At 39.2% G+C, this 12733-nt stretch overlaps 1 protein-coding gene across 1 annotated transcript in view; it reads right to left on the reverse strand.

Moving 5' to 3' along the window:
• CASQ2 (calsequestrin 2) overlaps window positions 1–12733 on the reverse strand; it is a 112723-nt gene that overhangs the window by 9106 nt on the left and 90884 nt on the right. The window lies entirely within an intron of this gene.

The raw sequence follows: 12733 nt of genomic DNA on the forward strand, positions 1-12733 counted from the left end.
GCAACATAGTGTAATAGATAGAGTACTGGTCTTGTAATTATCAAGAACTGGGTTCAAGCTTGCCTCTGACACTTACTATGTGAGCTGTTCAAGGTACATAATTTCTTTGGGCCTCAGTTTTCTTATAGGTAATATGAAGAGATTAGACACAATGACCTCTAAGTCCCTTTCTCCCTAGCTCTAAATATATAATCCCTCAAAAAGTTCTTAGCCAGAGTTATAAACACCACTAAAGCTCAGTATATCAGAATTTAAAAAAAAGATGAATTCAACAACTACTTATTAAGTACCAATATGTCTAGCACAGTGCTAAATATTGATTTACAGAAGAGAAATATTCAGCCATGTGTCGATCCTAGACACAAAATAGATACCGATGAGCTTTTCTCAAACTTGCATAAAAATAATACTTTCCTTCTTCATGATTCAAAAAGTAAATGAGAAACTAACTGAAGTCCATTGAACCAGTCTGAAAGCACAGGGACCATCCATTTTTTTTAATGGTCCCCTCCCCTCACCCTATCTTGTTTCTGTTATAATTCTTAGCCAGATATTTCTAAGTAGAAAGAGAAGCTCTCTACTCAGAAGGAAGCTGACCTTGAACTTTTTAATTTTGGCAACTGGATATCCTGTGAGACCAGTTCAACAGCTCCAACTCTGCTTTGCTATGTAAAGTTGAGAGTCTGTTCTAATTGCTTTACCTTCAGGTCCCGAGGGGGAGAGAAGCCAAGATGCTCATAAGCATTTAGATGAGAATCTCTTAGAAGACTTTGCAATTAAAAGCAAAAAAGGATGAGGCACCTGTGTAATTTGAAGGGAGAATCTGGATCCAAATATTAGCCAGGATGACAGTCCTTGGACCATCATCTATCATAGCATTATGGAATCACCGAATAAAGAGATCTTAGAAGTCAACATGGCTGACCTCTACCTACAACATGAGTCCCTTGTTTGATATCCCTAACAGGTGGTCTTTTAACCCCAGCTTGAGGAACTCTAGGGCTGAGAAAGTTATTAACCCCCAAGGCAGCCTATTTAATTTGGGGGTACTTGTCTAATTAGAAAGTTTTATATAGTGAAAGAACATCACTATCACATTCTGCCATGCATTGTTTGTTTATGTTTATATTTTCTGTCCCCTGATGGATTATAAACTCCTTGAAGGCCTTGTACATATGCCTTATATAACATCTTTGTATTTGCATTCTCTGTATTGTATTCTTTGTATTCACAGTATTTGATTCATTCAATAATTCAATTCAATAATTATTTGTTGAAGGAATAAATGAACTTCCAGAGATCATCCGAACCAATCCTCTTATCAAATAGACTTACAGATATGAATGTCTAAACACTGAGGACTGGTGATCGTTCTTAAAGTTTTCTAGTGATTGATATCACTTGGGATGATAATGGAGGAAAACCATCTACCAACATCCCTCCTCTATTTTCTGCTCCATCAGAAGACATGGAACTTAATTCTTCAGGCAGACATCTTTGGCTTTCTACTGCTGCTGTCCCAATCCCCTCTCTTCTCCCCATCCTCACAACCTCTTCTAACTTTGGTAAGAGCCCATGCATGGACTATGATGAATATGACCATACCCACGGCTTCTTTCCAGTAGCTCATTCCTTTGCCTATTTGCCTGACAGTTAATAAACTATTCTTTATGTTAATTTTATTTTTTTTGGCTGTTCTTTGCTTTTAGTTTCCATCTCCACTCTCCTCACTTTTTACTTCCTACCATTAGCACACACATGACACAATCACTTTCTAAAGCAACCCCTATTACAGAATGTCGACATCATGAAAAACAAAAGGTATTCAAATATTCTGCCAATATTTAATGTAAAAACAAACAAGCACAAACAAGACTTTTGTCTTTAAGGAATGGTAAAACTATATGTATATCAAACCATTGTTTTAAAATACTTTTTTATGATTTATTATCAGTAAATATTCGATCTGCATATCTGTTTTATATACTATATAGCTAGGGTTGTATAAAAATTTCTTGGGTAAAAAGGAGTTGTGAGTAAAAAAAGTTTCCAGTAAAAGGATTTTTACTGGAAGGCAATTCAACACTTCATAGCTTTCTATTATAAAAGCTAAATAGTCTTATTTGCTTTCATTTTTTTTTCTGAATCTTTTTTTCATTGCTTCTGTTTTCTTTCCATATATCCCTTAGCTCTTCTCCACATGCCCCATTCTCTGGATCCTTTCTACCAGTTTTATGATTCAGATATACAATATAATAAAAAGTTTTTAAGGTTTTATGATCCAGATATATATTATAATGCTCTTTCTGGCTGGACAAGATTATATCTCCATCATTATATGTCATGTTCTTTAAAAAAATAATTTTAATTGAACAAAAACCTATTTTTCCATAGACTACTTCCTGCCTTAACACAAGGAAAAAAATCTAATGACGAGCTATCACATTCTTTTTCTTTTCATTTCTTTTTTTTTTTTTAGCATATAAATCAATATCATGATTGTTTTCTTCTCTATGACACTGATGGTTAACCTGTGGTTCACTATGATCTCCAGTTCTTTTCCCTCTAATTGTGTTTTTGGCGCTATTTCTCAGTATCTGTATCATCTTGTATCCATTTTCTTGAATCTAATTCATTTTCAATAGAAATGTTTCCTGATTTGTTGGAGGCATTATTGAAATGGAGTCATCATACAAAGTGACTTTGATTTAATGTAGATATGCAGGGGCTCCAGCTGGGCTTGGAGTCAAGAACACCTCAGTTCAAATCTGGCCTCAGACCCTAACTAATTGTGATTTTTGAGCAAATGACTTGCTTCAGTTTCCTCAACTGTAAAAATGGTAATAATAATAATAGCAAGTAACTCCCAGAGTTGTGTGAAGATCAAATGAAATGATGCTTGTAAAGCACTTAGCACAGTGCCTGGCACATAGTAGGCCCTATATAAATGTTGTTATTTGTTGTTATTATTCTTAAATATCATTGCCTGTTTCTTTATGGCTTGAAAGCACTATCCAAATGAGTTGTGAAGGAAATCTCTCCTTTCGTATGTGTGCTGTACTACCTAAATCCGTGGCCTATTCAGATGGGGCAACAATATCCCCTAAATTATCCACGTCTGTGTGGAGGCTGTCTTGTTCCAGCCCAGTGCTTTCTTAACCTGAACAACGGGATTAAAAACAGCTGTAAAGAGCCGCTTCTGTACCAACATTAATGACAAGGGAAAAGGTACAGGTATTTCTAGTGAATGACCTGCTGCTCATCTGCTGACATGCTCCAAAGACCACCCTTTACCTCCCACCCCATTAAAGGCAATGCTAAATTAACAAATGACAAAGCATTCCATGCTAGTAAACTTTCACACCTTTCATTCAGTCTGACATGTATGATACTTGGGAGCAGAGAAAAAGCCACCTGGGTAGTCCCTGCATTTCCTGGGAAGAGGCGTGGTGTGCAAAGGAAGGAGGACTTTCCACTGGGGGTCTGTCTGGGTCCCAATCCACAGTATCAGGATTTTTTTTTTTTTGGAATACCCTCCCCCCAAGCCTACATATAAAACCTGCTTTGTTGCTTTCTCCAGAATCAAGGGGACAGAATCAAGAATACCATATGTCTCCACTGATTTAGCAGCGATGGGGAAGTACAGAGAACACCTTCACATGTTGGCAGAAATAGCAAAAGGAAGGTTATCTTGACAACAAAGTGGAGAAGCTTCATGAATAGATGCAGTGGAGAAAGGGAACAGGTTCAGTGAGATTTGAAACAAGTTCACTTTTTGAAAAGGGGGAAATATTCCCTTAATTCTGAGTAATTATTTGCAAAGGAGAGAGGTGGGGCCTCTGAAACTAAATGAGAATCTATTGTCCACTTTTCAGTAGTTTTTGAGCCATGTCCAACCCTTCATGCCCCCATTTGGGGTTTCCTTAGCAAAAGATACTGGAGTGGTTAGCCATTTCCTTCTCAAGGTAATTTTACAGATGAGGAAACTGAAGCAAACAGGGTGAAGTGATTTGCCTGGGATTACACAGCTAGTATTTGAGAGTCTGCCTGACTCCAGGTCCGACACTCTAATTGTTCACTTATAGCTTCCTATTTTCAGATCTCAGAGAGACAGAGTACCTAAAAACAGGCAGGCAGGCATGCCTTCGGCAAAAGGTTCCCCCTTTATTATTAGGTAGCACAGAGATGAGACAAAATCAAAAAGGACGGATCTCAAAAGATGCTTATTTCCCATGACACAGCGAGGCGCTTCTGGCCTCGGGCAGGGATCCAGACTTTCAGTCTTGGGAGCTGTAGCCAAGATTCAATGCTGAGCACCCAACGAGGTGATTAGCCCACTTAGCTGCTGCCTCCCCGGCTCAGGCAAGCGCTTGGAGGTCGCCTTGGGAATAGGACTCCTCACAGGAAAGGGAATATATGATTAGGGCCGCAGCCTCCCGACGCAGAGAACGTGGGACTGAGGCTGGGTCGGGTTCTGGGGAACCTGCGCGGGGCCCGTCTCATCCATTTCCACCGGAGCCCAGGAAAGTCTCCGAAGCCGGCAGCCGGCCGCAAAATAAACAAAGCGCCCCGGGCTTCTCCTGCCCCGTAGTATTCACTTTCTCCCCGGTAAAAGGGAAGTGACATCTCCCAGGGAACTGTGCATGCTAATAATCTCAGCGCAAAAGGCCCGAGAAACACTGCTGGCCGGGCTGAGGTGATTTAGTTTTGTTCCTCGCCTTCCCGGAACCTGGATCGACCCCCATTCCCTCCCACCCCGCCACCCCGCCGGGCAAAGCCGTAGCTCGGTTTAGCCCCGCAGCCTGCTGTTGTTTGCATCTGCTTAGCACGGTTACGTGGAGACACCCGCCTGAATCCCACGTACTGGAGACTGTCTTTGGAGATTTGGCCTCGGATCATCAGGTGGCCAGAGTGTCCCGTGAAGGGGACGGACGCGCGGTTACCGAATTCTGTCCTCACAAAGTTTCCCTTCTTCCCCATCTTTCCTTTAATACATTCTCCCTTCTTTACTTCGCCCTTAGGACCAAAGATTTAGAGTTAGAAGGGATCCTCCGAGTACGACTCCCTCTTTTAAAAGGTGGGGACTGATGGCCAGAGGCAAAATGAATTGCCCAGAGTCACCCGGCGGGTAAATATCTGCGCTCCGAAGTCTTCCTGATTCCAAGTTCAGGGCCCTACCCTATAGGATACACCATGCTGCCTTCTCAAAAATTAACTAACTAACTACATATATATATATATATATATATCATGCTGCCTTCTCAAATACTAACCAACCAACTATATGTGCCAAGCTGCCTTCTCAAATAATAACTAACTATATACACACACCATGTTACCTTCTCAAAAACTAACTAACTACATCTATCTATCTATCTATATATATATATATATATATATATATATATATATATATCATGCTACCTTCTCAAATACTAATCAACCAACTATATGTGCCAAGCTGCCTTCTCAAATAATAACTAACTATATACACACACCATGCTGCCTTCTCAAAAACTAACTAACTACACACACACACACACACACACACACACATATATATATATATATATATATATATATATATATATATATCATGCTGCCTTCTCAAATACTAACCAACCAACTATATGTGCCAAGCTGCCTTCTCAAATACTAACTAACTATATACACACACCATGCTGCCTTCTCAAAAACTAACTAACTAACTAACTACATATATGTTTATATATATACACACACACCATGCTGCCTTCTCAAATACTAACCAACCTATATGTATTTATAAATATTTATATCTGAATATATGTTCACACATAGCTACACATATTTATGTACATACACGTATCTATACACAGAAACAGAATCCACATACAGTTATGTGTATATGTACACATGTGTTTGCATATATATTTATGTATATCTGTATATACATACACATGCATACCTATGTATTTTTACTCATACATAGATTTTTTTTTTATTTCAATGTGGGGTTGAAGCGGGATGTGGAGAAAATGGTTTTTTATTTAATTAAAAGAATTATTTTTAAAGAACATGATATACAGTGATGCAGACATCATTTTGCCCAACCAGAAAGTTCATTATGTATGTATACATATATGCTTGTGCATATGCACATAGGGATGCATGTCTGTATATTGTGCATACATGCTCACACATATAAACTTGAATATACATGTAAATATATTTAGGAACCTAAAGATACACATGTGTATGTGTATGCATGTGTTGCATATATGTGCATTGTGTACATGTGTAGATATGCATATACAGGTATGTACATGCATGCATTTGCACATTGTTTTTCCCAGGATTAGATGAGGTCATGTTGGTATGCAAGGATGTTGTGAGTCTCATGTGATATATATGTAAAACACTTTGTAAACTTTAAAGCACTATATAAATACATATTGTTGTTGTTGTTGTTGTAAGTCTCTGGTCTGTGATGACTTCATTCCCTGAGTCTTCTCCTGAATTTCTGCTAACCTCAAACAATGCTTACAGAGCCAACCAGGACGTGCTGGTAAATGTTTAACAATCAGGCTCCTTGGGAGAAAAAAAAAAAAAAAAGGTATGCAATACAATTTTAAGTTTAAACTGCATTGATTTGCTTAAGTCTAGCTCTAGACAATCAACAAAACAAGAAACCAAGCTAATTTATAGTGAACAGATTTCTGAGTTGTAAATACTTTAAATTGTAGTAATTTCTGCAAGCTTATTAGAGATACAGTCAGCATAACCTTGATCTATAAAATGAATTGTCAGCTCTAGAAATCACATAATTTCAGAGTTGGAAGGACCCTCCGAGGGCATGTAGTCCAACCTAAATGCAAACAAATACCTTCTATACAACACATTGGTCATTCAGCCTCTTTTTGAAACCATCTCAAAATGAGGCAACTGTCTACTTCCTTTCACTGTAGCCCTGTTTCAATTGGTAGCAATTTTTTTCCCTGACATCAATTTGAAATCTGCATTTTTGCAATTTTCATTCATTGTTCCTTGTCCTGTCTTCTAAGGTCAAAGAGAATAATTATAATCTATCTTCCACATGACAACCATTTAAATACTTAAAGACAGCTCTCGTGTCTCCCTCAAGTCTTAATACTTGAGGCTATCTACGCCCCTTTCCTTCCTCAAACAGAACCTCCACATGACATGACTTGAGGCTTTCCACCACCATCCTGGCTGCCCACCGCTGAGTATTCTCCAATTTGTCAACAGTCTTTCTTTTGAAATCTGTGGTGCTCGAGACCAAAATGAATCCAGTTGTCCTAATCTGGCCAGGGCAGAATGCAAAGGAACCATTATATTCTTGTTCATAGAAGCTATGTCCCTCAACACAGCTCTCGAGATCCCATTAGCCTTTTGGACTGTTGCGTGACATGTTGATCCACATAGAACTTGTGGTCTATTAATACTCCCAAGGTTGCACAACTCCCAAAGAAAAGATCACAGTGTCCAACCTTAGCTTTTGTAGAGTCTCTGAAGTGCTACCATGGATTTCTTTATCTCTTAACCTCTCTTCATCCTCACCTCCTGGCTTGGGTTTCCAGTCACATGAACCAGAATTGATTTTACTGGCAATATGCCTCTTCCAGTATTTTCAACTTCTGGTGTCTTTTTGTGCAAACATTTGAATAAAAGAGCTTACTGATGTGCTTTTTTAGACTTCTTGGTCATCACTCAATCTGATGCCTTTGTTAGAATATAGGTGGGAAAGCTGGACTCTTTTTTTTTTCATGCTTTCATCTTAACCAGAAGCCCCTGAAGGTGGGAATAGTACATAAATGAGGAACATTTCAGTTTAAGAGGACTTGGAAGGTAGAATTTGGCTCTAACAAATCAATTAATTTTGGGGTAACCAATCAATAGTAATCCATAGTTAATGGGGTTTTATATTCTTTCAATTGATTGAGGGATCATAAAAGATATGGGCTATTATTGATCAATACTTGAGAAAGCTTGCTCCCTACTAATACCTTCATCAAAGATGTAATTTATTTATGTGCAGATGACTCTCCTAAAATTTTGCTTAGTTTGGTGAATTTAAATTGTAGTTAACAATGTCCTTTCAGTCAAATTTTTGCTTCCTTGTTTTTTTTTGGGGGGGGAGGGGTGCTATTATAAAGGTCTTTTTTTTTTTCATGTCTTTGATATCTACCAACTTTCAGATATCCCAATGATCTCATAGTTGGGAGGAATCTCCTCTATCTATACTTGATCTATTCTTTCCTTTTTTACTGTCTTTGTTTTCCTTATACTTATTTCCATCTCCTCTAAAAGGCCCCTTGGGGACAATGATGTTAGGAATCCAAAACTGGCTTCAGATACTTATTAGTTATGTCATTCTGTTCCAACCTCTTGATTGTCATTGGTACCTCTGTTTCCATGGGGATAATAAATAATCCTTAGCTTTAAGGTTGTTGTCAACGTCAAATAAGATAATATTTATAAGCCATTTTCCAAAATGTAAAGTACTATATAAATTCTAGTTATTATTATTGATGGAAAAAAAAGTTTGTTAATGATAACTTTCGCAGATCTATCCATATTTCTTGTTTGTCAGTCCTCCTTCAATTTCCATTTTTGAATGCCTTTGGGATGACTTTGTTTAACTGGATATCTTGTCACACTTTTTTGGAAGGAAAAAGGGTTGAGTGACTTGTTCAGAATCACACAGCTCTTTAAGTATCTGAAGTGGGATTTGAACTCAAGTCCTCCTGAATCCAGCAAAGATGCTCTATCTACTGCATCATTCAGCCATTCCCATACTTTGTTTAAACTGGTTTCATCCTCCATTCTTCTCTCTGCTTTATGAAGTGATCTGATCATAAGTGTCAGTAAGCATTTATTAATCACTTACTATATTCTAGGTACTGAAAATACAGAAAAAAAGGCAAAAGATAGTTCTTGCTTACAATTACCCCATAATCCGTATTTTTAAGATTTATTTTTATAAACAAGCTAAGTCATATTCTGACCTAGGTTGCCTTTATTATCTCTTTCCATTTGGCAATTAAGTCAGATTTTACTGTCTGAGGTGCTTCCTGGGCTTTACTCATCTCCCTGTTGTGATAATTAATGTATACTAGCTAAACATCTAAATGAAATAATTATAATTTTTGTTGATATTATTAGTTCTATAAGGTAGCTGAGTAGCTCAGTAGATAGAACACTGGGACCAGATTTAGGAAAACCTAATATCAAATCCAGCCTCAGACACTTCCTAGCTTTGTGACCCTGGTCTAGTCATTTAACTGTCAAGTTTCCTCATCTAAAAAATGAGCTGGAGAAGGAAATGACAAATGCTCCAGAATCTATGCCAAGAAACCCCAAATGGGGTCATGAAGAGTCAGACACGACTCAAACAACTGAACAATAGTAAGTTCTGTTACTATTTCCCATTTTTACTTTCAATTATTTGTTTAAATGATTAAAGTTTCAATCATCTTAATTGTGTATCATATTCTTTTTTCTCAGGATTATTAATATTATAGTCCTTAGAGTGCTATATAAATGTCAGACATCATTATCATCATGATGATTATTAATTAGCTTAGAGATCTTATGATGCTCAATAGTCTCACCACCACCATCATCATCACCATTATCATCATCATCATAATTATTAATGAGCTTAGAGGTCTTATGATGCTCAATAGTGCCTCATTCTATTGGCGGGTGGGGTTGGAAAAAAAGAAGCTGTGATTTTATTTGCATTAGGAAACTATCCTGGTGTAGATGAGTACCTAATCTGTAACTTACAGTCTCAGAGAATTACCTGGAGCATCAGCAGGCTAAATAACTCCCAGCATCACCCAGGTAGCTTATATCAGTAGTGGGACCTGAACCTACATCTCCATCTTGGTAGCCCCTACTTTGTTCTACCTCTCTTACACTGTAGCATTTTAAAGTTAACAAAGCTTTTTTTTCACCATCTTCTGAGGTAAGTTATATGAGTATGATTATCATCATCTTGAATAAATGAGGCTTGGTTTGGAGAATCCACTCATCCCTAGCTTCAATATTCAACACCAAGCTGCAGGCTTCTGACTCCAAGTCTATAGCTCTTTGCAGGCGCCATGTAAACTAGATAATGGATGCAAAAGTATTCTGAAAAATAGAAAGCTCTGTAAAAATGTAAGGTGTTGTTAAGTTTGTGCTGAGAAACCAAATGAGTAATTAGCCTTTGAATTTATATGTGCACAGTTTGTCTCAAAAAATAAAAAAATAAACAAAATTTCAGAGTCAGCAGCTGCTTTTATGATGGTAGAGGGCTTAGAGATTCGCCATTTGCAGGCCCCTCACTTAATCTGAGCTAGATCCACAGACTGGACCATCTTTCCATTTCAAGCTTGTTAGCACTCACATTCTGTGTTCCCAAGGAGGATATCCATCTAGGGGGCACTCATGTAGAAACACCACTTTGCAAAACCTTTCATCAAGTCCTATAAAGAAGATGTCAAATTTATTCAGACACATCTGGGGGTCGGCAGGAAAGAGATGCATTCATTTTCAAACCTGTCAAATGAGCGGCTACCCAAGCTGGCTCTCTAGGCAACCACACAGAAAGCCAGAGAAGGGGGGCATCGGTGAAAAAGAAAGACAAAGCAGATCAACCTGGAAATCTGGAAAATATCCAGAGACCCAGGAAAATGCCCTTTCCTGGCTAGACCTTCTGGGGAGCTGGCAGAGGAAGATCCTATTAGCCAGAGATTTATAGTATCTTTATATAACAAAGGCCTTTTGGAACAATACAAGATAATTCTCTAGCTGGGGAAGGATTGAGGTAGCTGGCATTCTAGAATTACTGAAGGCCCCTGGCAGGGTCCAGATAATAACAGCTTGTATTTATTAGGTGGTTGCATATTTGTTATCTCAGTTGAGGTTCCCAAAACCTGTGGGATAGGTTATGCCAGGATTATTATCCCCATATTACAGATGGAAAAATGGGGGCTTGGAATGTTGCTGTGATTCTCCTGAGGTCATTTAACTGAGACTTGGACCAAAATTTCTGTTTCTAAGTTCACTGTTCATTCTTTTATACTCTCTAGGCAGTAAGTACTTGAGACCCAGGCTTAGGGAGTTTACAACACAAATACCAGTAGTTCACTTTTATAAGGTACCTGAAGGTTTTCAGGGTTCTTTACATATATCATCCCATCCGATTCTTGGAAAGATTCTGTGAAGTAAGAACTATGAATTCCCCCATTTTACTTATATTTAAATGAGTAAACTGAGCACCTACAAAGTGCCCAGATGGGATTTGACTCTTTGTCTTCCTGACATCAGGATTTTCCAGGAGAAGTAGAAAGATTGCTGGATTTGGAATCAAGATCTCCATTGAAATCTCATCTCTGCTGCTCTAATCCATCCCTCTGAGATTCAAGTTTATTCATGTATAAAATGAGGGGATTGTATTAGATGAAGGTCTCTGCAAGTCCTTTCAGTTTTTAAGTCCAGAGTTTTAACCACTATGACAAACTAATCCAAGCTAGAAAACTTGAGGTCCTTATGATTTCAGCAGAGAATCCATATCTTGAAAAAAGGATCCCTAAAAAGGGAGATGAGAGCGAAGGAATTGCATCATTTTTCTGAATTGAGATTGGCTGGAAGTGTCCATACTCTGCCTTCAGAGAAAGATGTCCCCTTCCACCTTTGATACCATGGTTCACCCCATTCTCCCTACTACTGTTTCTCCCGGACTTGTACCTGTTTGCTACTTGCCCGGGGAGTATGCTGGGAAGGTTGTAAAATTGATCCGTGAACTGCATGCTGGGAATCCTGGTTTCTACTTCTGCCCCCAACTAACTAGATATATGATCTTAAAGCATTTGACTTTTCTGAACTTGCCTGTCAAAAAAGAGGGGCAGAATAAATGACCTCGCAGATTCCTTCCAGCTTGAAAATTCTATGATGACATTGTGTTAGCCCTCCGAGTAGCACCACTTTTGACCATGGTCTTTATGGTTCAGGGAGCTTACACATGCCTCTTTGTGTGTGTGTGTGTGTGTGTGTGTGTGTGTGTGTGTGTGTGTGTAGTGGGCTGCTTGGGGGTGGGGAATCAGATCTACAAACAGCAGCACTTAGCATTTCTTCAAAGATCAACAGAGGGAAGGAGGAGGGGGAGAAGTGGAGGATACACTGAAAGAAAGTGGTCTTCCTGCCATCCACATCCCTCTGCAGGAGAGAAATCCCCGAATGTTGATGTCAGTGAATGACCACTCTCGCAGCTGGGATCTCCCCCAGAAAATCCTTTCTATTTGTGGATGAGAGTCATTTCTCCCCATGAAGGGAAGGGCAGCCTCCTTGCCAGCTGCCCCCATTCTAAGGCTGGCCTGCCCCGGCCCTGCCCTGGGCCCCCTTGGGAGCAGGCAGGATCTGGGCCCAGGGATATTTGTGCAGGGAGGAGGTGAAAGGCGTTTTTCAGGAGCTTGATTCATTACAGCTCCAATCTCCGTCAAACAGGTTAGTGCAACTTTCAGGGAGGCCTCTTTGTTCCATTGTTCTGCAAGGGGAGGGCAGGCTCAGTCACAACCTGGGAGGGGGGATGGTTGGGGGGAAGGGGGTGGCCCGCAGAGAAGGAAGTAGGAGCCTGCTGGAGTTTAGCCAGGTGGCTGCTGTGAAATATTATTTCATCCCTATCCACACAACACTAGGAGCCCCATTCTCTTTGGATATCCCTTGTTAACCGTATCTCTTGGTC

This window comes from Sarcophilus harrisii, chromosome 4, assembly GCF_902635505.1.
Source record: "Sarcophilus harrisii chromosome 4, mSarHar1.11, whole genome shotgun sequence".
Lineage (NCBI taxonomy): Eukaryota > Metazoa > Chordata > Mammalia > Dasyuromorphia > Dasyuridae > Sarcophilus > Sarcophilus harrisii.